This window comes from Pholis gunnellus (assembly GCF_910591455.1).
Source record: "Pholis gunnellus genome assembly, chromosome: 1".
NCBI lineage: Eukaryota > Metazoa > Chordata > Actinopteri > Perciformes > Pholidae > Pholis > Pholis gunnellus.
In genome coordinates this window covers 29,319,603-29,347,519 of record NC_136528.1, presented here as the reverse complement: position 1 = coordinate 29,347,519, position 27,917 = coordinate 29,319,603, and positions in this window count along the sequence as shown.

Below are 27,917 nucleotides of genomic sequence, written 5' to 3'. Positions count from 1 at the left end.
GAAGGAGCTGTTCCTTTCACTGCCCTGTAGGCTAGCACCAGAGTCTTAGACTGGATGCGAGCTCTTACAGGCAGCCAGTGTAGAGAACAGAGAAGGGAAGTTGTGTGGGAGAAATGAAGCATAGCGTTAGTTCATGCAGGACACGGAAGTCATACGCCCCCAGCTGTAAACAGCTGCCAGCCAGCCAATTGAATCATAGCTTCCAATCGGCCACACACCAATCACAGCCCACTCTCACTTCATAGAGGTTTATTTAAATATGACTCCCTCATCACTGATTCATTCTACATCTACGCTGTTACAGACCATACGCTGGCAAAGCGTTGCCTCCTCCACCCCAGCCTCCACCCTTTTTTAGTTCAGAGTTCATCTTTCATGGCAAATGTTTGTATTTAAAAAATGTACTTCTGGCTCATTCCTGTAAACCCTTGGTGGTTTTGGCTTGGTAGCTGCTGGCTAATCCGGGGAGCATTCAAAGAGTGGAGTCGTCATCGCCAAGTTTAACTGTATTTCAATTTGCTGCAATAAACAGTTAAAATCTATGACGAGAGTGTTCCTGACTGAACTTGGGGCGATTGAACACAAGACGAGCTGCAGCTTTCTGGACAAGCTCCATGATGGCATGGATAGTAGAGAGTTGCAGTAGTCCAGGCGGGAGATGACAAGAGCCTGGATGAGCACCTGCGCCGTCTCCTCAGTGAGGAAGGGGTGAATCCTCCTGATGTCGTAGAGCAGGAATCTACAGGAGCGTGTAACCGATGAGATGTTTGTTGAGAGGTCGTCCAGGGTCACACCCAGGTTCCTCGCAGTCCGAGTTGGCCTCACCACGGTATCGTCCATGGTGATGGACAGGTCTCGGTGCGGGCAACCCTTTCCCGGGAGGAACAGTAGCTCGGTTTTGTCCAGGTTGAGCTTGAGGTGGTGTGTCGTCATCCACTTCGAGATGTCAGCCAAGGACGCAGCTATGCGTACCTCCACTTGAGTGTCAACGGGGGTAAATGACAAGACCAGCTGGGTGTCATCGGCATAACAATGGTAGGAGAAGTCATGTGAGCGAATACCAGAGATGCTGTGTAGAGCGAGAAGAGAAGGGGGCCCAGGACTAAACCTTGTGGAACCCTTGTAGTCCGCATGTAATCTGTATATTTGCACACAAATGAGTTTCTATTGTCTCATTAGTGCAGTTTTGTAACCTCTTCATTGTTTGAACGAAGTGCTAATGTCATCAATCAATCATTGTATTTTTTTTCCTTGGTGTGTGTGTGTGTGTGTATGTATGTATGTATGTATGTATATATATGTATGTATATATATGTATGTATGTATATATATGTATGTATATGTGTGTATATATGTATGTGTGTATATGTATGTGTGTATATATATGTATGTGTGTATATGTATATGTGTGTATATATATGTATGTGTGTATATATATGTATGTATATATATGTATGTATATATATGTATGTATATGTGTGTATATGTATGTGTGTGTGTATGTATGTATGTATGTATGTATGTATATGTATGTATATGTGTATATGTATATGTGTGTATATATATATATATGTATGTGTGTATATGTATGTGTGTATATGTGTGTATATATATATATGTATGTATATATATGTATGTATATATGTATGTATGTATATGTGTGTATATGTATGTATGTATATATATGTATGTATGTATATATATATGTATGTGTATGTATGTATATATATGTATGTATATGTATGTATGTATATATATATGTGTATATGTATGTGTATGTATGTATGTATGTATGTATATATATGTATGTATGTATATGTATGTATATATGTATGTGTATATACATATATATATATATGTATATATATGCGTGTGCATTTTTTGGTCGAGTTGCAGTTTCATATTTGTGTTTTATATGTAGGTTGCTACAGTATTTTAGAGATGATGCAAAATCACCTTTACTTTCCACTAAACACACATACACACACACACACACACACACACACACACACACACACGCGGATAAAACAAAGTAAAAACGAGGACACAGCAAATCTCATCAAACTGCAGGGAGTCAATCAAAGTGTATTTGCCCAAAAGTTGATGCATTCCTACAGCCTCCATCAGATAAACACTGCACCCCTGCAGTTCTTTTTGTATGTACAGCCATGAACCAGTGGGGGTTGATAGCGTCATCCTCCTGGAGGTGCAGGAGAGAACAGGAGAACAATAGAGGACTCACCAGCATCTCAAGAGGCCCCCAGCAAAACATGGATTAGGTGGAGATTATTAAATGTCAGCTCTTAAGACGAATACTTTTTACAGCCTCAAAGTAAATCAATACTACTTATCTTTGATAAAAGAGGCAGAGTAGATGTGCCAGCGTAGCAGTCTGACAGCTCTTTCTTTCTCTCTTTCTCTCCGCTCAAAACCTTTACTAATCGAATTGGAAAATCCCATAGGAACGCTTTCAAAATGCATTATGGTGCATCAGTGATTTTTACATATGTATGTGTTTGTTTCTTTTGTTATATTAGCGTAAAGTCCAAAATCTCTCTTTTCATTTCTGTCTTCGTCTGCGGCTTGATAGTCTCGCTCTTTGTTTTTGTCATTTTAAAAAGGCTTTACAAATCAAATTTGAAAAAGATTCCACTGGCATGTTTCCAATGCCCGACACAAAGCACTCTGAATCTGTCATTTTGGAGAGAACCAACTCTTTCAAAATATTGTTGGGCAGTTCATCATGTCTCCCTCTCTGGCTGTCTTTCTTTGCTGCCTGTCTGTCTTCCTGGTTGTAGATATCAGTGATATTTGCATATGTGCGCCTCCTGTATTGCATCTGTCTTTCTCTGTTCTATATACTCTATATATATATTTCTGTCACTTCCTCGATCCCTGGCAGAGCTAATACCAATGATTTCTCTGAACATTTGGCTTCATGCTGAAAAATCAATTTTCTCAAAGGCGCCCAGATTGAGATCTGCAAATATTGATGGTAAACAAACCAATCAGAACGGCTCTGATGATAGGTGCATGGAGCCTGCAGGCAGACCTCATCTCCCCGCTTTCAAAACAAGTGCAGGATGCGTCGCGCTGCGGCCCAACCCGCATTATTCCTGCAATGAGTGCAACGGGCAGTTTTGAAGTTTCTAGTGCCTCCATCCAAGGAGTGTGTGCCTTTACTGCACCTTTGCTCTCTGTGTGTGTGTGTGTGTGTGTGTGTGTGTGTGTGTGTGTGTGTGTGTGTGTGTGCACGTGTGTGCACGCATGCGTACATTTTTGCAACATTTGTAGAGCAGACTCACTGCTTTCTCAGTGCCTGCATCCAATTCATAATTACAATGTAATATCACGTGTAAGGCAGTGCCCCCACTGTTGTTTCACTTTCTCCTCCTCTTCCCTTCTATGAATATCAAATGCTCTCATGCTGAGCTCCGAAAGCTGCACAGCTCTTTCACAGACACACAGACTGTGTGTGTGTGTGTGTGTGTGTGTGTGTGTGTGTGTGTGTGTGTGTGTGTGTGTGTGTGTGTGTGTGTGTGAGAGTGTGAGAGTGTGAGAGTGAGTGAGTGAGTGAGCGAGTGAGTGAGTGAGTGTGTGTGTGTGTGTTTTGGAGGGTGGGGGATAGCACATTCCTCCTCTGGCTTTGACAGGGAAAGCCAGCGGCGGGACCTCTTTTTTTAAAATACGCCTTGCATCCCTCTGGTCTGTTGTTACCCCTGTCCGAGCAAGACAACCTTACAGCCTATTCAGCTGTCCTCTATAGGGCTGTACATGATATTTCTTATTCATTTCACATAAACTGCAGAAATCACAGAAGGCCATCTCAAATGCAGTGTGAGGCTATACGCCAGAGTGTTGGCATGGCTGCAGTGTCGAAGAGAGATGAAGCCTGTGAGGCTGCGGCTGTGCCAGCGGCTCAGAAAAGGAAATCTGTCAAAAGAAACGCTCACTCAAAAGAGCCATTCTTTGTGGGAAAAGCCACTAAAACATAGTTCGGTATATATGAAATGCTTGTTGTTTGTTGTCCACCATGCACTGCGCTGTGCGTGCCATTAGTTTTCCACGGGATGCAGACTTTCTTTCTTTTGATTTGAGAGTTTTTTGTTCCCTCAGGATTATTTTTTTTTTCCAAGAGATGATTTGACAGATGTCTTCTTTTCAACCCATTACCACAGTCAAGAAGAAAGTGGCTCTTTTTTCCCCCCACTAAGCAGTGTTTATTGAGTAAAGCACTAATTCAAAGAAACTGCCTCAAGCAGTAATATAAACAGATTATCCATTCAACTCAGGACTGGGGGGCTCTTTTATCTACGAATCAGAATCGACAGACATGTCGTACACATTCTGCTGTTTGCTCTGCAGGCAACAAACAGATGCAAAAACAAACAAATTCAATGTTTGAGGGCTAGATAATATCAATGTGTGTGAAACGGGGTGGGGGGGTGATGTTTAACTTTGTTAAAGTGGTGACTGACAGACTGAAGGACCATTTCTATTGAGGGAACTCAATAAACGACATTGTTAAAACCATCAGTGTTCACACATCCAGGTAAACCAGTTTATTATAGTTATAGTATTTATTTCTGTCTCAGGCCAAACATTTGGGCCAACTCTCGCTGGATTATAAGACACCATACATACAAAACACAACACAAAATAACACGTGACAACATAAGTGCACTTCTATATACTTTCAAATTACGTACTTAGAAGGGTAGAAGACAGAACAATGCTAAAGTTCATCCTGATAAATTATTTTTATTCTCACATTTTAGGCTATTTCCAGGTAACTGGTTCATTTACATGTTCCATATTTAAATACGGATTTCCATTTTTTACCTTAGTAAACCAAGTATCGCCTCAGTAACGCTAAATGTTCTAGATTAATTGATAACTGTCTCCTGAATATTATGTTTACATACAATTCATTTGCAACAGTAGGAGTGTTATCAACAAAATGAAGAAATGTTTTTTTAGTGTTAACACGTCTGCAAGTTGCAAAATGTTCGTCGCCCATCCACCCATTGTATTAGTAAAAACATTTGTTTCTCCTCACTCTTCAGTTCAGTTCCAATCGTAACTACTACAACACTACGTTTGGTACTCACGACGCTCAGTTTACTGGCTTTATTTGTCATTGTCTTGGTTTTTTTTTGTCTGTTCCCTTTTTTACCTTGAAAGTTAGTCATGTGTCGTTTTACTTCCTGTCTGTTTTTGCCACACCTGTGTTTCATTAGACATGAATCCTCTGTGTATTTAGTCTTTGGCCAAATCCCAATGTCCCCCTTAAACCCTCAAACCCTGAACCCTCAGGGACTTACTGACGTCACCTAGTGAGTGGTTGAGTGTGAGAGGCTGTGAGGGCTTGAGATGGTGTAAATAGGAATGGGACAGCACTTTGCTGCAACATATCACGTTACCATGAAAACGACAAAAATATGATGTATAATTGTGTGTATTTATTTTATACTTTGTACTCCCTGATTTGAACGTCTTCCAGGCTCTTTCCTCACAAGATGAGAAGTCATTTCATATCATCTATTTACTCGTTTTTGTCAAAACAGCTTCAATGACAAAATCTAATATTTAATGAATAAATAAATAAATATTCTCTGATTTCATGTTTATTTTTTGTTCCATCTTTAACCCTTAATATTTCTGTGTAAATGTAATACTCCAGGCTGAACCCACGTGAGCCGTCCTCTTTGTTTACCTTTTTTTTACGTCTCCATGCGTCCACTGGTTACCCCGTGTTTAACGTCAAATTGCAATGATTTGTGGGTAATTCCCTTAGGCCAAGTCAGCATACTATGCTGACTTGCGGAAAGGGTTCATTAAGGGCTCAAAATGTCTGCCAGAGAGCCCTCAAACACTCGATGATTTGACAGCGGGACAGAACTAAACCATCACGGACTCTGCGGGAGCGCGTCTCAAAGTCCGTGAGTCCGTGAGGGGGGACATTGGGATTTGGCCTTTGTGTTCCCCTCTCCTTGTGTCAGCTCAACATCTCACCTTGTGTTATGTCGTCCGGCCCGTTCAAGAAAGTTGGTTCCCAAGTGTTTCAGTGTCCCTGGTCTTCACTCTGTTCGTTTATTCACCATGAAATCATTTAACCCTACGGTTCTTACCTCGTCAGTGTTCTCTGGGTCCAAACCTGCTATTCCTGAACTGTGACATTGTTAACGTTCAACCAAAACTATGACTTTTCCCTCGCCTGAACCAAAGCCCCTTCAACCACGCGGGGCTGTGGTTGAGTGTGAACCCTGGTCTCTGGGGTCCTGCTCTTTGTGCAACACGTCCTCATAACTAAATGACAGAATAGATTTGTTTGCCATTGGCGCCCAAAATGACATATTTCACAGTTGGAGAGGTTAACGTTGTGAAATGGAACTAAATTACTTGGTAAAGTTGGTTAGGTTAAGAACTTAAGAACATTGTTCTGTTTCAAAAAGAGTACTGTAGGAGCGTGGAAACAAAACGAGGAGGCGAGTATTCCCTTTGGCTGCACCTTGTGGCCGTTTATTTCCATCCATACACACATCACACACATTCACTTCCTGCTACCTTTTAACCCCCTTGTCACCCGGGTTACGCCCCTTCTCTTAAAGGGGCCCCGTGAATTCGGTCCCTTCAGTCCCCTACATGCGTCCCCCCAGAATTCACCAACTCTAGAGATTAGCCCCCTAATGTCTCGGGGCCCAAATCAACCGACCAGCCCGACTCCGTGTCTCTGGGGCCGAAGGTAGGACCACCGTTGAAGGAACCCTCCGGGTCTCGGTGTGGTGTGGTGGGAGGGCACGAGGCCGCCCCCGCCGTGGGGGTTCAGCCAACCTTATCGGCTGGTCCAGGTCCAGATGAGCCGGTTTCAGACAGTCAACCGACACGTATTCCAGCCTGCTGCCCATGTCAACCTTGCAGGTCTTGTCCCCGGTCTCTAGAACCCGAAACGGCCCAACGTAGGGGGGTTGAAAGGGTCCACGGTGGCCATCCTGGCGAACAAACACGTACTCCGCCGACCTGAGGCTGGACGGGACGTACGACTGTGGAAAGCCGTGTTGCGACGTGGGCACCGGTTTGAACAGCCTGGCTTTTTCCAGGAGCGTTTCCCGCTGCTGGGTCGCAGACCAAGGGTCTGTGACTTTGGGGATGAACTCCCCCAGGACCCGCAGCGGCTGTCCATAAACTAGCTCCGCCGATGATGCTTGCAGATCGTCCTTAGGGGCTGTCCTAAGCCCCAACATGACCCACGGAAGTCTGTCCACCCAACCGCTGTCTGTGAGGCTGGCCCGGAGGGCAGCTTTCATCGACCGGTGGAACCGCTCGCATAATCCATTAGCCTGCGGGTGGTAGGCAGTAGTGCGATGGAGCTTCACCCCTAGGCTCCCTGCAACTGCATTCCAGAGCTCTGAAGTAAACTGTGGGCCTCGGTCCGAGGAAACGTCAGCTGGGGCTCCAAACCTGGCGACCCAAGTCTGAATAAAAGCCCGAGCCACCTCATCTGCCGTTGTTGATGCCAACGGAACAGCTTCTGGCCAGCGAGTGGTTCGGTCTACCATCGTGAGGAGATGTGTGAACCCCCGGGATGGGGGCAAAGGTCCTACCAAGTCCACATTCACGTGATCGAACCTTCTTTCCGGAACCGAGAACTGTGATAACGGGCCTTGATGTGACGGTGCACCTTGGAGCGCTGGCACACCACACAAGTCCCGGCCCACTTCCGTACATCCTTCCTCAGCCCGTGCCAGACAAACTTCGCTGCCACCAGCTTCTGAGACGCCCTCTTGCCCGGGTGTGACAGGCCATGGATCGCATTGAAAACCTGTTGCCTCCACTCGTCAGGAACAACTGGTCGTGGCTGGCCTGTGGAGACGTCACACAATAGCGTAGTGCCAGTTTCGCCAAACGGGACCTCCTCCAACCGTAGTCCAGTCTCTGCTGTCCTCAAGTCCTGCACGCTCTGGTCCGTAACTTGATCCCCAGCCATCTTGTTGTAGTCCAATCCTAACTGGACAGCCCCGGTGACGGCCCTGGAGAGACAGTCTGCGACCAGATTTTCCTTGCCAGCTACATGCTGTAGATCCATAGTAAACTCCGATATGAGAGCTGGCGCTGCTGGCGTGCGGACCAAAGTTCGGCGCTCTTACCCATGGCAAACGTCAGTGGCTTGTGATCCACAAACGCAGTGAACGGCCGAGCCTCCAGCAGGAACCGGAAATGCCGAATGGCCAGAAAGAGGCCGAGGAGCTCCCGATCGAAAGTGCTGTACCTCCGTTCATTAGGCCGCAACTGCCGACTGAAGAAAGCAAGCGGTTGCCACGCCCCTTTCACCCACTGCTCGTGCACCGCGCCCACTGCATAGTCTGAAGCGTCCGTGGTGATAGCAATCGGAGCCCTAGGTGATGGGTGTGCTAGCATTGTCGCGTTTGCCAGGGCTGTTTTAGCATCCACAAACGCAAGCTCCCTCTCCTCGGTCCAGTCCACAGCCTGCTTGACGGCCTTGCCCTTCAGTGCTTCGTACAGGGGGCGCATTACCTGCGCTGCTCGGGGAATAAAGCGATGGTAAAAGTTCACCATGCCTGTGAGTGAGCGTGTAAAGTTAGTCACCGCCTCCACCTTTGACGGAAGGGGAACTGCCCCGTCCTTCGTGATGCGGTGTCCCAGAAAGTCAATGGTGGACAACCCAAACTGGCATTTAGCCGGGTTGATAATCAACCCGTGCTGGCTGAGTCGCTCAAACAGAGTCCGAAGGTGAGCCATATGCTCCGCTCTTGACGCACTGGCCACCAGGATGTCATCCAGGTAGACGAACAGGAAAGGCAGGTCCCTCAGCACCGTGTCCATTAGACGCTGGAACGTCTGTGCTGCATTTTTGAGGCCAAACGGCATCCTCAAGAACTCAAACAGGCCGAACGGAGTGATCAGCGCTGTCTTGGGAACGTCCAGCGGGTGAACGGGCACTTGATGGTAACCTCGTACCAGGTCCACTTTTGAAAACGCTTTCCGACAAGTGGGCAGAGAAGTCTTGAATATGTGGAACCGGATAGCGTTCCAGGATCGTTGCCTCGTTGAGCCGGCAATAATCTCCACACGAGCGCGACCAGCCCCAGGCTTCGGTGCAATGTGCAGGGGTGAAGCCCATGGGCTGTTGGAGCGGCGAATGATGCCCAGGCGCTCCATGTTTTCAAACTCGGTCTTGGCGATGGTGACCTTAGCCGGCTCTAGACGCCGGGCCCGGGCATGTACCGGTGAGCCGGTGGTAGAGATGTGATGCTCCACCCCATGCTTGACCGTGGAGGACGAGAAGGTGGGCTGCGTGAGGTCTGGGAACTCGGCCAGCAGACGCAGAAACTCATCAGCCGCTGCCAGCATGCTAGTCAACCTGGTAGAGCCCGCTCCACTTAGTGTACACGGGTAGGAACAAAAAGTCACAGCATTTATCAGGCGGCGGCCCTTGACATCCACCAATAGCCCATACGCGCATAGGAAATCCGCGCCAAGCAGGGGAATGGCAATTTTATCAGTAACAAAGTCCCAGCTGAAACGCTGCCCCATAAAACACAGCTCCAGGCACCGTGTCCCAAAAGTGCATATGGGGGTACCGTTCGCAGCTTCCAAGGGGGGGCCCTGCCCGTTCGTCAACATGTCCACCCGCGATGCAGGCACCACGCTCCTCTGCACCCCCGTGTCGCAGAGAAAGCGCCGCCCGGAAACGTCGTCCTGGATGAACAGCAGCCTGCCTTCCCGACCGACGCTCATGGCCGTTACTGAGCGCCGGCCCTGGCATTTCCCGTCCCGCCGAAACTGCATGGAGAACGGCACCTTGTAGCCCGCGGCCCAAACCTTGCGTGGTAATAGCACAGGCCGGTAGATCCCTGCCGGTAGATCCCTGCCGTTGGCTCGCTGCGGCAACGGCCGTCATCTCCCCCGGCAGCCATGCCGTGGCTTGGGCCGGCCTCAGCGCTGCCGTGTAGCCTTGCTGGCCAGCCAGAAAGAACTTATCGGCCTCCTCGGCCAACTCCCGAAAATCGGTAATCATGGTGTTGGCCAAAGCTGCCCGTACCTGCAGCGGTAGCTGCTGCAGAAAAAGTTCCGTAAACAGAAACTGCGGCTCGTGTTTTCCTAGCAGAGCTAGCATTTTGTCCATTAGCTCCGACGGCTTGCTGTCGCCGAGGCCATTCAGAGAAAGCAACCGGCGAGCCCGCTCAGAGTCAGAAAGCCCGAAAATGTTCAACAGCTGGCGTTTCAAGGCATCGTACTTGTCCCGCTCAGGAGGATTTTCCAGCATGCTTACCACTCTGCCTGCTGTCGAACTGCCGAGGGCCGCCACGACATAAAAATACTTCGTAGCGTCCGCTGCAATGTCTCTGAGGGCAAACTGTGCTTCAGCTTGAGCAAACCACACCGATGGTTGCGTCTCCCAAATCTCCGGAAGCTTGAGCGAAACTGCGTGCGTCGTCATCGTCTCTTCTGGAAACGTCCAGTAGAGTCAGGGTCACCAATGTAGGAGCGTGGAAACAAAACGAGGAGGCGAGTATTCCCTTTGGCTGCACCTTGTGGCCGTTTATTTCCATCCATACACACATCACACACATTCACTTCCTGCTACCTTTTAACCCCCTTGTCACCCGGGTTACGCCCCTTCTCTTAAAGGGGCCCCGTGAATTCGGTCCCTTCAGTCCCCTACAGTACGTCTGTTATGTAACTTAAGTTATGTAAGTCTAATGCATGATGTGATGTACGTTAAAATAAATCATTAGACGGGATACTAACAGCGTCCTCCTGGGTGAGACACACAAATCTGTTTTTCTTCGATAAATAGAACAAAATGATCTTAAGCATATTCATATGACATCATCAAATGTACTTACACTGTTGTTGTAAGTCTATATATCCACTGCTCTTTACTCCCACTATTAAATGATCTAATTATATCCATATGCCACAACAGGGAAAAAAAGCGTACTTTTAGTAATCGTGACTGCAGCTGCAGGTTCGCCATATTGTGAGACAGCCAGACATTAACTGAACCTTACAGGATTCAGTCATATGACAGAAACGCTGCGGTGCGAGTCAAAATCCATTTGGCTGTGATTCAGTGGAAAGTACCAGAATATCGAACCCGATTAAACTAATGAGGAACTTTATGAGGGAAAACATTCACACTGTATGTTGGCTGCAAACATATAAACATTTTGTTTATAATTAATTTCTCAACCTGCTTCAACTTTTGAATGTACTTTATAGAAGTCAACATGTTGATAATTATGTGTGCAGCAATAAAAGAAAAAAAACCTCTATCACTGCAGCACAGATTTGACACAGGTACGCGCTTATTCTTCGGTCACGGCTCACATTAGCATTCTTCATTAGGTATGGAAGTTATGGAAAAATAAATCAATTCAACAGCATTCTCCACATTAGTAAGGTGCTTCTGCTGCCTGCTGTCTCATGGGAACGAGTGAGATGATGGCTGCAAATTAATTTGTGACACTCTGAATTGATTTTCTAATCCCGCATGGTATTTGATAAATAACCCTTCAGAAAACGAACACCTCAGACGATAAATACAGTTATTATCTCTTGGAGGGATAATTAGAGCTTCCTGCTAAGACGGAGCACCCTCGGTCCTCTGCTGCACCGCTGCAACCCCAAACATAACGCGACTAAATGAAAGTTGCGTCATTCAATGATCCACAAACAACAGGAACATTACATTATTTCGGCTTCAGGTGACACTGGGCCTCTGATAGCAGGTGGCACAATACAACAGACGTGAAGGCAGCAACAGCTTTCCCAGAAGGTAGGGAAGTATTAGCGGTAATATTCGGCCAATTATGAAGTGTGGTTTAGAGTGAAGTTATTAAACTCACCTTAGGGCACGTACTGAATACGTTTCGGATGCTGACTTATTTATGATGCCATTTCCTCCTTAGTTTAATTGAAAAATATTTTGTTATTGTTTTATTTGTTAGCACTGAGGGTATGAAGTAAAATTATCTTTAATGGTCCCACTATCTTTCCTGGTTTTGTGTCGTCCTTAAGTGGCGTTCAGGGACCACCAAGGGGTCTTTTAAGCATTTCAGTGGGGCATAAACTGAAAATATGGGTCACATTAAAATTTCATTCAGATTAAGTACAAGATTGAAGCTCTATGAGTGTTTGTAGCCATGCTAGTGGCGCGGCTCAAGGGATGGCAATGTTGGACATTCATGGTCCCCATGGGGTGTTAAATGATTTGATGATCCCACCATCAGGTTTGTGGTCTTGAGTGAAATATCTCTATCAAATGTCTAGAAGTATTTTTCTTCCCTCTGGATGAATTGTAATAACTCTGAGATCCCTCCTGCCATCATTGGGTCCCAAATTGTATTTGTCCAATACTTTGGCTTATGTGTTTTAAATCCTGTAAACTAAATCAGTCTTCTCTCGCAGGAGATATTTCTGGTTAAAGTACCATGAGTGATACATTTTCAGGTCAGTCTCTCTGAGAAGACACGCATCGTGTGGCATTTGGTTGTCCACACAAAGAGGGACAGATATAGTTGTGTAAAGCTTGAGAGAGAAGCTCAACTGTCTCTGCTTTACACACCTGGCCAGTTGGTGCATTGTCATTCACACCCGAGACTCATTCTCGGCTGAAACGTAAGAAATTTCTTAAATTACAGATATTGTTAAGTTCTGTAACTTAACAATTTCTGCTAAATTACAGAAATTGTTGTTTGCTGCCCCCCCCCCCCCCCCCCCCCCCCAGGAGGTGTTTCTGACGCAGTTCGACAATCCGACGAGCACTTCTGATGGAGTACACTGGCCCCCTTGAGAACTAGCCGCACAAACAAGACTCTTAGTGTTGTTGCCTCATTATTATCTCCCGTCTGTGTTATCTGTGCACCTGCAGCCGAAGCAGTGGCCAGGTTCCAGCTAAATGATCAAACTCTGCGGCAAGATGTCCTCAAATAGTCTCGCTGGGCTAATGTGATTTCATTTAGAGGGTTTCTTGACATGAAAAGGTTTTGAGTAAAAGTATATGGACTTTGCACCATTTCAAAAATTCATAGAAAAAAAATTCAATTTTTCCAGTTTCGACATGCTGAGATTTAGCATTTTCTATCCGCCCGCAAAATAATACTTATCATTCTGGTAAGGACTTTTGCCATAATGCCAAATTAGTGTGTCTGATGCCTCCCCATCACGGCCGACTATTCTTTCACTCTCTGTGTTCTGCAAAGTAGGAGGCAGAGAGGCTGTGAGGGGCTTTGTCCAAGTGGAATGGAGCCTCACTGACAGTATGGCATTCACTCTAAATGTAAATGAGAGGGTTTTAGGAGTGCGGTGGTCAGGTAACATACGGCTACAGTAGAACGTGCTCCTTTAGTCAGGTCTGAAAGACAACAAATGCTGTTACCAAGCAGGAGGCCCCCCGATTGCCATCGCACTCTAATGTCATACATGAAACCCATGCAGTATGGACGGGGAGGGACACTTACCTCAACAAATACAAAGTACCTTACCCACACGTTTGCAGATGTACATACAAAGATACAGTTGGCATAATCTTACACTCACAGAGTCAGCAGATTAAAACACAGCCAGACTACTAGAGTAGTAGATTATAACAGCTGCTTATTCCTGTTTTGGTTAAAACCAACTGCTAACTATTTTCTCGACTGCATCACACATACACATCAAAACACCCTTTTATCAGTTTTGTGTTTCCTTAATGGCTTGGTTGGTTGGACGGTTCACTTTTTGAGTATTTTAACTTGGCGTTTCTTGATTATTCACAAAAAAACTAATTGAAATGACCCGGTGAATGCATTAGAGAGCTGCTCTCCCAAAAAATAATCGCATTTCAGGATGCTCCTATTTTAGAATTGTAAAGACCTACTGTGTTCTGCATTTCCATTAATCTATGTGGAGAAAAAAAACATTTTCTAAAGAATCTATTTAAGGCTGTCTGTCTGTTTCTCAGGTTTCCTGTAAAGCAGTACATCTGTTCAGCAAGAGGCATTTTGATATTGATTTATGGAAAAATCAAGCTTACATAACATTGCACTACGACTTCAGGTAGAAAACAATGATTATATCCATAGACTTTCTAGATATTGTTTTTGAGCTGGCGGTGAAGCTCTATAAAATTTAAATGATGTAATTTATTGTATTTCCGCCTTCAGTGCAGCTGAATAACATACATAGTATAATAAATTGGGCCTCATGCAACAACATTCTGTTATAGTCTATCTTATAATAAGAAAACATGACACAAGTCAACTCCAAATGCACCAAACTTTCTGATCCATCCAAATCTGCTCTAACCCAGGTGTGCTGTATGATGAATCCAATCAGATCAGAGATTGAGGCGTCTGGCCGATTGATGTATTATTACAAAGGTAACGCCCCCTAATCACTATATAAGGCAGGGGTCGGCAACCCGCGGCTCCGGAGCCACATGCGGCTCTTCGGCCGGTCTGTTGCGGCTCCTTGAGGCTACATCCACACTAATACGTTTAATACCAGTTTTAACAAACAAAAACGATCTCCGTCCACACGGCGTTTCAGCATTGTTTTCGAGATGATCTCCGTAAAACGCCTGAAAACAAATATCACGTGACTATTCACGTACACTGGGTATGCAGTGGGTGCCGGTGTTAAGTCCTACTGGTTTTCAAACCTACTGGTGTGTGTGTGTTGTGTTCGCGTAACAGCAGCAGCTGTTTTCTGCGTCTGCTGCCAGATTCGTCACACATTCACAAACATATTGCTGGAGATCTAAAAGCCACATCTCATATATATTGCGGGGATTACAATTGTATAAGTGAGCACTACATCACAGCCACGTATGAAGAAATACATTGAAGAAAATATATTTATAGAAAGATCGCATCGACCTGGATTCAAACTCTGTCGAGCAAAATAGTAACATATTCAAAAACGGCCGCGCTGCATGATCCGCCACTTGCATCTTATGACGCTGTCTAGAGCCTTTCCCTGCAGGTGGCTGATCATGATTTGCAGACCCCCATCCTCGGTAAACTATCAATGGATAAATCCACAAACAGAAAAGTCACGAAGGAAAATAGAGAGTTTAATTCTGCGTGGACGTATGAATTTGCTTTCACTGCGAACGATGCTGGCTTACCTGTGTATATATAACAAGCACACAGCATTTCCTGGAAAGTATCACGCTGGAGATGAGCGAAAAAGAGTGAACTCTCCTCTTCATAAGAGTTTGATATTGTTATAACACGTAAAATAGCAATAAAATGTCAACAAGTGTCTTTATTCTTGTTCTATATTTTCATAAATACAACAAACTATAGTTTTTGTATATATAATATAACTATATATAAAACTTTATAAACTGTGACATCAAATAGCTTTTGCGGCTCCAGACGAATTCTATTTGGTGGAAAATAGATCAAAATGGCTCTTTGGACAGTAAAGGTTGCCGACCCCTGATATAAGGGAAGGTGTTGTGCCTCTGGCACATGACCAAGAATTAGAGAGGCCACAAAAAAAGTCTGCAGGAACAAACACAAGAAAAAAACTTCAGCTGTAGCGATATCGAGGTGTCTGTTAAATAAACTTTAGAAAAGTAATAATGTGGTTTTCCAGAGCGTCCGTACTGGCCCTACAGGAACAACATAAAGCATGGAAGCAGTATGGAAGCCATTCAAAATCTGAACACATGTAGTGTCATCCAAGAGCTTAATTGGTCTTCGTTGGGATCAATGGACCAATAGTATTTTTTTAATAATCCAGTCAATATAATTACTCTAAAACAGATCTAAATTTCATTATATTATTTTAAATAAATGATATTCCTTGAAGAAATTTGAAACTAATGTTTCTTTACGTTGGACAAACATCATGTTAACTGTGAAGACTGGTTTTTTTCTTAACCTTGCCAAGAGTGCCTTCGACCAATATCTCGTCAAAATGTTGTCTTCCCAAGAGGATAGCAAAAATAAGAAAACATTGGTGAATCCCCAAAATCAATGGGTACTAACAAAATCAAAACAAATCGTGGATATAAACAAAGATAAGAGGATATTTGTTCTTATACCGCCTCCTGCATGAGGCCCATTGTCTGCCGTCTCGGCAGGCCCGGCAGTAAGTTAGGTCAGGTCAGGTAATTAAAGTTGTTCTTAACCTTTTCATTATCCCAGTCGACTCTTTGGAGAGATGGTGTGCGTCATCATTCTCACAAGATCCTGAATCCGACAACAACTGCACTCTTATGATACTTGTAAGAAGTAGTAATGTTATAAAGACAGCATTGCACAACACAGATCTGAAATACAGCTTCAATTATGGTATGGAATCATTTCTACATTGTACTCGTTGAGACATACGAGGCAGCTTTGTGAACAGAAAATCCTTTTTATAGATTCAATGTGATGACATATCATCGTCCAAATGAAAGATTTGCTCCCAAATGACAGATAAGCGATGTGAGTGTGTACTGCATTCACCATCTGCAACCTGCCTTCAATAATCCCAGTTATGTTAGCAGAAATGCTATTACTTGTTTTAGCTCCATTTATCCAGTTTCTGTACTTATTTCAATTCAGGGGGGTTCCAGAGGAGGCTGTAAACCCACACAGCTGGGATTTTTACAAATACAATACATCCTGGACAGATCCCCAGTCCATCACAGGGTTAGAAAATATAGACTGATAAACATATTCACACTCAAGACTAGGCTGTAGTTTGGAGTTTACACGTCTAACTTGCAAGTTTTACGGCTGTAACCAGCCGGTGAGGCGACCACCGAGTTTCATCTGGAAATATTCCATAGTCCAATTTTGTTGAACTTTGATGAACTTTGAAAGAATATGACCAGAGGAACAATCATTCACAGCAACATCTCAGCTAAAGTCTACAGTCTTTTTCTATTGCATCGGCTAATTCCTATTAAATCAAACATGCTATCAATGTTGTTTTATGCTAACAGACACTTTTTTTCTTACAGTCTCAATACATCCAGGGTCTGGTTGGTTGGCTAGCTGGGACTCTTTAAACTACAAGGTGATGAATGCAGGGTAGTAATGCTAGCACACGTGTTAGCTAATATAGCATAGAAAGCTCTGGCCAACCAGCCGTAATAACAATGTTATCTTGTAGACCACACTGGCTGTGGGTTTGACAGTGTTGTTAATGAGAAAATGTTACAACGGATACAGCTGTGGGTTAGTTGAATGTGTGGGACGTACGCAGAAGACTTTCAGCACCTCCGTACAGAATGCCTGGCTCCAAAATTTCAGATGAGGCAGGACACAGCTCAATGCCATTGTAGTAGACAACAAATGACAACAAAAGCACAAGAGTTACTAATGATGACTCAGTTCTATTCAAGTGTCCCAGTAAGTTATGACAGTGTGGCAGTGAGCCAGCCTGCACAATACCAGGACCCTGAATCCAAAGCAGCTAAAAGGAATTCAGTCATTTTTCATTTACACCCGTGCTGTGACATAAAATGTTTCTTTTTTTTCTTCACTGGAAAATATTGTTTCCCTCTCTCTGAAAAGCTATATAGATGCTATGTTTAAGCTGACGTTTAAAAAATACTGAAAATTAAACCGTGAACTATACATCTAATTGTTGATAACAAAGATTACAAATTTCAATAAAAGTGATAAAAAGGATTTTACGTCCTTTTGACTTCACCCGTGTATCTTCATGTACCATTTGCTGACAGTTCCAGAGTTGGTGTATCAGAGCGCTGTAAATTTCCCTGAGAGCAAAGACTGATGATACATTCAAAGCAGGAGAATCTGTATGTGCTGCAAAAACAATAATGCATTCTGCGATGTAAACAAATTCTGCAAAAGGCAGTGCAGAATGTCGGCGGAGGGGTGCGGGGGTGTTGGCGAACCTTAACTGCAGGTGTTTCCCTGCTGGGGGGAGGGCGCGGCGCGGCGTGGGGGGGTAATGGAGGGGCTGAGCCAGGTAGGAGGCAGGCATGCGAAGCCGGCGGAGGGATGCTCTTGTGTGCCGAGAAAAGGAGAGAATGGGGAGCAGAACACACACAGCACCTCCCTGGAGGCAAGCGGGTAGTAGGGGGGTTGAGTGGCAGCAAACCGCCCTGCAGTTGCCATAAGAGCATCACCTGCAGGAGAGGAACTTCCAGAAACACACACAAAGCGTCCATGGGCGCACACACACACACACATATGTTGAGGCCTCCTCTGGGCAGCTTTTCTTCAGACTAACACAATTTGTAGACCCCCCCCCTTCCTTCTTTTGACCGTTGGACTGTACAAGCATTTCAACTTGCAAGAGAGGACATTCATAGCACCTAGTATGAAGAAAAGAATTCCCTAACATAAACAGCATGTGGCTAATCTTTGAAGGCTCATATCAAAGTCCTTTGAGTATCAAATTCAAACACAAGCTTGTTGTGCCATGCTGTCAAATGAATAATCTGCATTAAGGTAGCTCTCAGAGACCAAAACAAGAAAATAATTGCAAGGAATCGAGGAAATCAAGTTTCAGTAATTCAGCCCAGTCGCCAGGAGAACATGTTGGCATTGTACCTTTCTGCAAACCACAGATAAGTTGGATGTGGAAGTTTTGCTTTTTGCACACGGGCAAAGCGTTGCAATGAATTACAACGAGCAACGCTCAGAGCAAATGACGTAGTATGTGGAGCGGCCGGTTCTGAAGCTGGAGCACGGTGCTGTTACGAGTCAGAAAGTCCACGAGGAGACCGCTGTTCGTGTCCCATGTGAAACCAAAAGTAACGTTGAGTTTACACTTGGTACGTTACATTGTTTCGCTTGTTACACTACGCAAGAAAGTCCAAACAGAGGTTGCTATTTATTCACACTATTTACATAGTTACGATGGTCACGTTACGGTCGTTCCTTTATTATTTTAATACAAACAATGGTCCATTTTGTAACATTAACCAAGAAGTTGTGTTGCCTTAACATCATTCATTGTTTGACAATGTTTTCAACGTTCATTTCTGCAAGCGAGATACATTAGGAAATGTATTTTTGGTTAAGAAATATTGTTAATTGATTGTCTGCCAACATGTTTTCTTGCGACTGGGTTGAATACTAAGAACCTACAGTATAGCTCCGTCACATATTTGCTGTTGGCCAGTAAAGGAAAGGAAAAATGAGATTTCATTTTGACTCAAAACAGATCTATTTAAAGCAGGAGCAACCATGACGTACATTACCTTACAGTCCCGATTAGCACGGGGCTGTTTGTGTCGGTGTCCATGTGCAGAGTTCTTGTTGCGATTGAAAACAAAAGAGTGAAGTCCTCTGGGTACCACTGATGGGGAGGACGTTTAATCCAAATTTATGCAGCTCAGGTAGAGCTTCAGGTCAAGGACAGTGTGGGCTTGGATCTTGGAGCCATGTTGTAAACAGAGCAGCCACTTACCTGCCAATCACCGGCCCATTGCTGGAGGACTGGACACGGATCTGCAATATCCACAGTCAGCAGGCAAACAAGGTGTGTGTGTGTGTGTGTGTGCCGAGAGAGCTTTGCATCCAGAGTGCTTTTGACCTCCAGGGTGAGACAATTTGGAGTTCCTTCAAGCAGTATGAGTGGAGACGGCGTGGCAGACCTCGCTGGCCCCGTCCTCCTCTATCACACCGCCGGTTAGTCCTAATCAGAACCGACATATTGTCTGTCTGTCAGTTCATTCGGCGGCCATGTTGGCTTCAAAGTTTGCACTATTGCCAGAAATTGCTTTCCGAGCCTGTGGGATGAAGGACGAAGTAAGAGTTGCAGAACATGAAAGTGCAACTACAAATTGCCTTCCTGTGTCCTAATTGTCCGAACGCTAAAACATGCAGATGCAAAGAATACAGCTCACACAAAGGCAGCGATATTAAATTCAGCAGTCTCCCATGTTGAATTAAAATCAGACGGAACACTCTCTCCCTCCCTCAACCTGGCTACCCGTCTGTCTCGGCTGGCCCTGATTGGTTGATGGGATCCATTAAAATGTCCAAATGAGATTTGTCTTGCATTACTTTTCAGAGAGACAAGTGAAAATGACTAAGAATACAGTAAATAGAAAAGCGACCTAGATGTACATGCAATAAAGCCCGGAGCTAAGCAGGGGCTTTTACATGATTTGGTGGGCGCTGGGCACCGAGCTTGATGATATTTGCATTTTTATTTTTTATTTAAACTCTCACAAACCTAATCATTTCATTTCTGCAAATGTGGGCCATTTGTAAGACGCCTACGTGATGAAGCTTTCCAGTCTCCCAAAGGCAGAGAATGGCAGATTAATGAAACAAGGTACTCTGCATGGTATTGTAGTGCATTCTTTTTTTTGTTATGCAAATGAATGCTGCAGTGCAGCACAGAAGCAAAATCTAGATGTGCAAAATGTTTTTTTTCCTTATGGTGTCAGTGAGCAAGGAAATTTGAGTTGCTGATGTAAACACGCACAAACAAACACACACACTCACACACGCGCGAGCACACACACACACACACACAAAGGACAACCATCCATAGGTGCATGACAAACTGCCAGCTACTCAAACTTTTAAGCACGTTCATTAAAATGTAGACACATATTTTTGTCAATTTCCGTCGGGGGGATTAGTTGGGAAATTGTAATGGAATTTATTATAACCAGAAATAAAACATTCATCACAATGGCGATATCGCAACAAAGTTTCAAAGTTATGAGTGCCCCTTTTTCACCGGAACTAAAACAATATGCAGTCATTTCTGTGATTTACTGGATCTAAAAATCAAATTGAGATTGCATATTCCACATAATAGATCTATTATCAGGACTCGGAGTTCCATTCTCCTACAGCTGCAGTGCAGCTTTCATCTCGATGTGATTGCTCAATTGCATGTTTATCATCCATGACATTGGCGAAATGTTTCTTTCCCAGAGTCACCTCATAAAACCCTCATTTACAAAAGTTTAGCCGAGATTAGTCCATTAGCCAAATTACCTAGCCAAGCAGTTGATTTCCGAACGCAGTGTCTTCAATCTGCAACACAGCGTGAGTCCTCGCTCTTAGAGGGAATGAGAGGGAGAGACGGGGGAAGAAGCTCGGGGGACGCGGGGCAAAGCTCTCGGTCCGCTGGAACAATCCGTGAGCTCTGCACGCATTATGTCAGCTCCCCTCATGAAAACCAGACCGACTCGAGCCCTGACACACTCCTGCTCATACTTAATTGAAGGATCAGGGATACAGTAAGAGTTCTTTCCGAGTGTCCTTCACAGCCGGGGGTAAATATCAGAATGAAGCTGAGCGTATGCAGCGTGGATCCCTGTCCCCTCTCTGATTAGCAGTCTGGTTCCTGACTGCCTGGCTAAAGTAAGAAGAGACTCTTAAAAGGTTTTTTTTGAGGGCTCACTTGAGAAGACGCCTCCGTTTGGTTGCCCTCGCATTAGGTCAATAAGTCAGTCTTTTTGCAAAGGCACATTCACCGCATTGCATCAACTCTCAACGCTGTCTGCCCTTTTCTTACTTTTTCATTATCACTCAATGGCTGAGGGAGAGATTAAAAGGCATTAATTCAGAAGTACAATTACTCAATTTTCTTTCCTCTACTCTTTCTCACTCCCTGCTCTGCCTTTCGGGACAAGCCTGGTGTCTAAACTAAGGCTTGACCTCCTATTTGAATAAGTTAATGCAGTGGCCTGTTTGTGGGGAGAGACGGGGGGGGGGGGGGCCTGTATCAGTTCCATACAGTTGGCTCTGGGGAGAATATGATTCCTTTTCATCTGTCACTCTCAAGGTGTCATTCTCCACCCCAGGTTGTTATCGCCACGCAAGCCCTGACAGCTTCAAGCCGCTTGCACAAGGGGGGAAAAAAATAAACGTTGCAAAGCTCGACGATGAATGCATTTGGAAGGAGACGAAAATGACATATCGTCGTGCACAGACGTCGATTGATGCTGCATTAGGTGCCGTTCAAATAAACAGAGAGACCCAAAGCCCAATGTTCATTTTGTGTTATTCAGGGGTGTTTCTTGGATTAGTTTGTAAGGTCTTGTTATGCCCTTTGTAATACCTATAATAGCACGTTGTTATGCATTAGCAAGCCAGTGTAAACAAAGCCATGTGCAGTTATCCGGTATGCTGAGGCAAGATACAGCGTTTAGCTGCCACATGCAAGATCAGCAGCAGTACGTGAGCACAGAACTGAGCTGACATTTCAATGCCAAGAGTAGAACGTGTGCAGGAATAAAAATGCACTGATTATGTATAACTAATAACTATAGCTAATTTAATTAAAAAGGGCACACAGATCGCAGTTACAATATGCAAATCCTTAAACCGGCAATAACTGATTTTATTCGGCCACTTGTTTGTGTTAGCAACAGTTGTCAATTAACACATTCAGAAGTTTCATAGAACAATTAACATTTATTTGGAGTCGTGTCTCTGTCCACCTTATAATTCTCCAATATTTTAACACATTCTCACTCCCAACTCGTCAAATACTGATACTTGGTCAGTGGCCCTACGCTTCAAACTGTGACGCTCTAGGTACCCTTTTAGAGTCAAGGACCGGGTCCTTTTAAAATTAACTTCCAATGTAGGTTTACTAAGTTATCAGAACTACTTGGTTTGGCTTAGGAAAAGATCCAGGTTTGGGTTAGAAGAAGTATGCTTGCCATCTTCCCAAACTAACACTTGCGCATGTAAGTTACGCAGGAAAAGTAAAGTAAATATGTTCAAATTGACTTGTTTCTTTTCACGGGACACAAACACTGGTCGCCTGCATGAAAGTACCATGTTTGTTTGTCCCAACCAGTCACCCAATCTTCCTTCTTAAGCGAAACTTTCTCTCTCTTTACGTCAGTTGCTCTGACCGTCCAATGATGAAGCAAATGTGTTTACAACAGTCAGCTGAAAGCCCTGCACTGAGGGGCACTGACCAAGCGCTGTTATTTGACAAGTTGGTGATGAGAACCGGTGAAATATTCACTCTGCTTTTAGCTCGCTTCAGGTGCTAAATACTCCACTGTGTTCACCGGCTGGGCTGCTTACTCTTAGAGTAGTGAGACTGAACAGGAATGATAAGAGTGAAGTTGCAGACAGGAAAAGTTGTCAGTTGATAGTCCTCTATGGGTTTATCATTTGACCCACTGTTACTGTAGAACATTAATTATAGCTGCTTTAGATGCCACCGTGCATGTTTTGGAATGAAAATGGAAAGACACCATACAGTATATGTATGAGGCCAATATTTATCCATTTTCATTGAAAAAATGTATTCACAAAGTCCAGCTCATCTGCCGCAAGGGCTGTGCTGATCAGAGTGCAATACATCAATCACAGGGAGTCCTGTGAACATTTTTCCAGCACACGAAATATGCAACACATTGCATTTATTATTGATAACTACAGACAACTAATGTAAGCTACCTGGGATGTAATAGAAGTTTGTTTTCCTGGGGAGAGTGGCCTGAAAATACATTTATCATACCTCTAATCATCGAGGTGAACAAAGTGTGTCCCCGCGTACTATCTGATAGTAATTAGATAGTACGCCTCTGTACAGTGATATTAATTAGTCATTCATTTTTCAAGCATCGTTTTTGTACATATCAATGAGGGTTTTATACATCTGGATCCCACAGCTTGAATATAACCTTTCTCAAAGCAGTATAGCCGTAGTTCCATTGGTAATGTACCCGGTTTAACTGTGAGCCATCACTGTCAGAGCACAGAGAGAAGCACTGGCTGTCTCACAGCCCCAGAATTTGAGCAGTAATGGTTGTTGCATTTCATCTTCCTTTCAATATTTAAGGGATCCTCCAAATTCTGTCAATTTTAAGATGAAAAATGTTGGGTTTTTTTATTTATTTTTTTTACTTTCCACATCTTGTGATTTGCTTCACTATCCAAAATGTGTTTGTAAAGAAAAGGATGTTTGTGGACATTTTGCTCTGTTCTAGATGGATGAAAGAAGCCAGCTAAAGACAGCAGTTTGCCAATGTTGTGGTGTACCTGCTCTAGACAAATACCCCAGATCCCAGTATTTTGGCTCCATTTCATTCTGCTTCGATTGAAGCCATGTTGTAGAAGAAATCGCTGTTTCATTCCCTTCAAATTCCACTTTGGTCCAGACTGAAATTGCTCGACAACTATTGGAGGAATTGTGCGACCGTTCATTGTCCTCGGAGGACGAAACTGATGAAGTTTAGCGGACGTCAAGTGAGGAATACTCTCTTTACACTCTCATTTATGCACAAATCTCTCCTCCTGTCTCTCTTTGGGGCTTCTGCTCTCATCAGCTGATTGTAGGCGTTCACTTTTAAGTTAGCCAACCAGATTCTGCTACGGTTTCCCTAAGCCAATCACATTTGCTGTCAAATTTTCCAATTGTTCTCCTCTCTGCTGCTGTCGGTTGTCATTTCAGTGCGAACCGATGTGACCCTCTTCACTATTCATATTAACATGTATTAGATCAGGGGTCTCAAACTCATCTTCACTCTGGGCCTCATCAGCATCACGGTCGTCCTCAAAGGGCCGGTTGTAAATGTAAGACTGTGTAAATGTAACTTCTCCTAACATATTGGTAAATAACTGTCTCTGCATTTGATTATTGTTTATTCAAGTGTAAAAATATTGTACATGCAGTTATATAAATGTAAAAATATATTTAAGCACATTTCTGTTGTTATAACTTAAATCCTTTTAATTTAGGATTAAGAAACCCACATTACTCTATCAAAGATCAAGATCAAGATCAAGACAGCATTGGTTGTCCCCTGACCTTTCATCTAGCGACATCATCAGGTGAACACTCTAAGTTGTCCAATACTTTGATCGATCTGTTGTCTGTGCAATAAGCATTACAGTTCCACACAGCTGCTAGCACGGCGAGAGACAATCCTTCTGTTGCTGCTGTGAGTATTCAAGCGAAATAGAAGAAAAAGAAAATGTACTGAAATATTACAAAAATATATCACTAAAACATCAAATGAATCAAAAAATTTCGATTGCGACCCAAAAAATGCTTTTACGTGTTTGAGAATGTAATTTTTCTTTAAGCATAACATTTACTGAACCTGATCTAAAACGATATGACGCTAGTTTTGACTGAATCAGCCAACACCTGATCATGACATGAGCCTGCACATCGTTTCGCCATCTCATATTATCCACTGCTCGGACGAGAGACTGCCTTCTTCAGCAGAGAACCCCCCCCCCGCCCTCCCTGACACTTCCATTCCTTCTTCACATCTCTCGAGGAGAAGAAAAACAGAAACACACAGCGACGCGAGAAATCCCCTGACACCCAGAGATTGTAATAATCTCTTCTCTTCTTTACATTCTTCGATTCCTAATGCGTCCACACAAAAACAAATTTATGGTAATCCCTCCCGTCGCGTATCCATTGCTGTTGTCAAATCCACATGAGGGCAGCCAAACATGCCTTTTCTCCCCCATTCTGTATCGGTAAGTACGAAGGCACAACAGCATTGTGCGCTGTAATAATTACTTCAAGCACACTTTCATTCACATACTTTAGCAGTCCTACTTAGATTTGGGATTACCATATCACTGCAGTGATTTTGAAGTTCACCTACAGTAATTCAGAACTCCCCGGTCTAAGATGAACACATGCTAATCTGCTTTGATGTGCTGTGGATGTATGTACATATGTATAGCTCATGCGTTGGACTATGGTCTTATCACAGTCAGAAGCTGGTAGAATCAGCATATGTGAGGAGGGCTGTGTGTTATTAATGGAGCGACGCGGCTGTTGGCTTGGCAGATTATGATTACAAGCTCAATGTGTTCCTCTCAACCAACCACTGGCAGCCTGCTTGTATGCGCACGTGTGTGTGTGTGTGTGTGTGTGTGTGTGTGTGTGTATGAGTGTGGCAGCGACATAACTCCTTTTAAAATGACATGTTTACACTTTGGTTTTTGTTTCGATCAAACAAATGAGATATGTTTCAATTCATTAGTACGTTTTATAAGCTTTTTAGAGGATTTTGGACAGCGATGTGTGTGCTATGCTAACGTGCTGTTAGCGGGGAATCTCCGTTGTTTCAAAGTAGTAAACGAAAGCATTGGCTAATTATGCACGGTGACGTCTTTGGACGTTCCCGGTGCAACTGAGGAAGCTTTACGCTTTCCGAAACTTCTCTCTTGTGCAACTGATCTAATAACTCAACGTATCCTCAAACAACAGTTCGTATGATACCCTATGAAAAGATTTTTGTGCGTTTTCCTACGAAAGTCAATTTCCGCTCTTTACATGCATACGGTCTTTTCAAAATAAACTTAGATTTAGGCAACAAAACTACTTGATTATTTTAAGTAAGTTCCATGAAGCGGTAACCTTACCATTTGATACCCATCGTGGATGCGGCTGAGATGGAGACTTGCGTGCCACTCCAGCTAAACCATTGAGAAATGACCCTTCATCCAGCGGGGTGAACTCTTTCTTCCTTCTCCACAGTCCCTTGCATTGTAAAATCATTCTTCTCCGCCGCTAGCTTACCTGGTCGAACCCATTAATTCAAGTTCACTCACTGTATTGTTGCAGTGTGCATTGCTCGCATGTGCCACCTGGTGGTTGTTGCTGTGCACTGCAGCTGCTGCTGAAATCGGCTGGATAAAAGCCCCCCCCCCTCCCTTTGTCACGTCAATTGAAAGGAGTGACGTGTTCATATTTAGTGTATGGACATGAGAGTGGTATCAATCTCTGAATCTGACTCTCCGCAAATAAACAAATTAGCATATTTCCCAAAACGTCACACTATTCTTTGAATGCAGCGTCTGGTTGAATACGATTGAGCACACTTGCATATCGCCATGCGTAAGCCGTGCCCGTGCAAGTATACGTTTAAGCGCATGCTGCCAGTCATGGCACGGTGGTGGCTTTCATATATACGGCCGAGCTGTGTGCGGTTTGGCCGCAGACGCCTCTGCTAATGGGTTTCATGTGAGTGGCCCTGCTGCTGCTCTCTAAAGGTAATATGTCACAGTCCAATTCCCCCTGGCCGTGCGGTCTGTCTCACCAGCGTCCAGCCCCACTCCATCAAGTCGTCCCTCTGCACTGACTAGCCTCTGGGGGAGACGCCTGCCCAGGAGTGTCTAGAAGTCTTTAGGTAATGCTAGATAGAGATACAGGACTGCAGTGGCTGTGAGGCTTTCATGGTGTGTGTGTACAGCAAGCGTGTGTATGTGGTTAAAGAAACCACTTCCTGCAAACTGCTCTCTCTAGAAGAAATGCATTTTGCCTTGATTCTCATGTAAAAGAAAGAGACAGCTCTAATGGGTAATTATTGTCAGGGCTCATATTCAAGATCATATGCTGCTTCTGGGGTTTTTTTTCATTTTCAGTAGCTGGCGGCGTCTGTGCATCTGAATGTCATAATTAATCACTCTGATTTGGGATCACTGACATTTGGAAGTTCACCACCAAGCCCAGATGCTCTGACACTGATTCAGTGTCAATGTGTGATTCCTTAGTACCCAAGTGTGTTGTCCACATTATATCGTAATGTGAGCTGTAAAGTGAAGGTTTGATTGTATGTAGCTACCTTAAATCTCTTATCCGTACGATATGGGAAGTCTGTCAGCCTGAGTCTCAATGTCGGTAAACATTTTACTTACTTGAGCAGATGAACATACACCGTCTTTAAAGGAAAGCTATGGTGTGTTACAACTTGCATTTCATTTGTTTTAGCTCTGTTGTATTGAGATTACAAAGCTCAAAAAGGCAACAAACAGCAGTTTTAAAGATTGAAAACAAACCCCCAGGTAAGTTTAAGGCAATATAATATAAGGCAATATGAAGGTAAACTAAAAATTACGTTTTAACACTGACCTACTGTACTTGCTGTAGTTGTGTTTCCCTGCAATGATGGATTATCGGCGACACTTTTGTTTTTAATCTCCGAATACTAACAGTGTGGGTGTGCTCATGCTTGTTGTGCT